We start from the raw sequence: 915 nt of genomic DNA, 5'->3' as shown, positions 1-915 counted from the left end.
GATGGAGTGCGCCATTTTTGGCCAGTCTTATTCGTGGGCTCAGTAACATAGTATACTCCAGTGTGGATGGGTTATATAGTGGAGGTACCTCCTATAGAGCCTTCCTTGTCCCATAGTCCACGTATGCATACACTCCATGGGCATGCTCATATGCATGCACAGTACATACATACACACACATGCAAGCACACAAAGAGAGATACATTATCTATATAATATGCATGCAAGCATACACAAAAATGCATGCATATATAAGCATGGTATATACCCATACATGTATACAGAGAAACACATAGACACATGTATACATACACACACATACTGATGTTTTGTGCCTATGAAGCTTGAAAAAATATGCACATCTGACATGAAAGAGATCCATCTTCCCTCTAGACAACATACATATATTATATAATTATTATACACATAATATATAATAAGTTCATATAATAATATATATTACACATACTAATTTATGGATTTCTAAAACACCTGCTTTTCAACCAGTCTAGAACAACTAAAGCATTTTAGAATTACTAGTTTGTGTGGAATTTTTTTTTCCAGCTCAGAATAGCATATAAGAAATATCACCATAGTTCAACACAGTATGTATCCTCCTCATCGCCATTGTATAGAATTTAATTGTCTAGGAACTGAAGTCAGTTGTGTAAGATTTAAGAGTGAAAAAAACAAACCTCAATTTATTGATTATTGCAAGAATGTCATATCTAAATGAATAGGCTTTCATTGAGACCTGAGTATTAAGAAGGAGAACATGTAGCTACTGTCTGCTCGCCTTTCTAATAAATGAGGTGGCATTAACAGGAAATAGACATTCATTGAGACACCTTTCAGCTGGGAGAAAGCCCGCTTCTAAATGAGGTATGGTGAAGCCGTGCCCAAATCCTGGACCAC

The 915-nt window shown here is 36.0% G+C and overlaps 1 non-coding gene across 1 annotated transcript; it reads right to left on the bottom strand.

Annotated features, from left to right (window-relative positions):
* Window positions 1–558: 558 nt before the first annotated feature.
* On the bottom strand, window positions 559–627 carry LOC125402660 (small nucleolar RNA U54). Its single transcript, XR_007232700.2, has one exon. It is a non-coding gene; the product is annotated as a small nucleolar RNA U54 (small nucleolar RNA).
* Between the last annotated feature and the right edge of the window lie 288 nt (window positions 628–915).

This window comes from Myodes glareolus, chromosome 22 (assembly GCF_982192425.1).
Source record: "Myodes glareolus chromosome 22, mMyoGla1.1, whole genome shotgun sequence".
Lineage (NCBI taxonomy): Eukaryota > Metazoa > Chordata > Mammalia > Rodentia > Cricetidae > Myodes > Myodes glareolus.
Note: the sequence above shows the minus strand (reverse complement) of the source record. Positions and strands in the feature narration are given on the sequence as shown.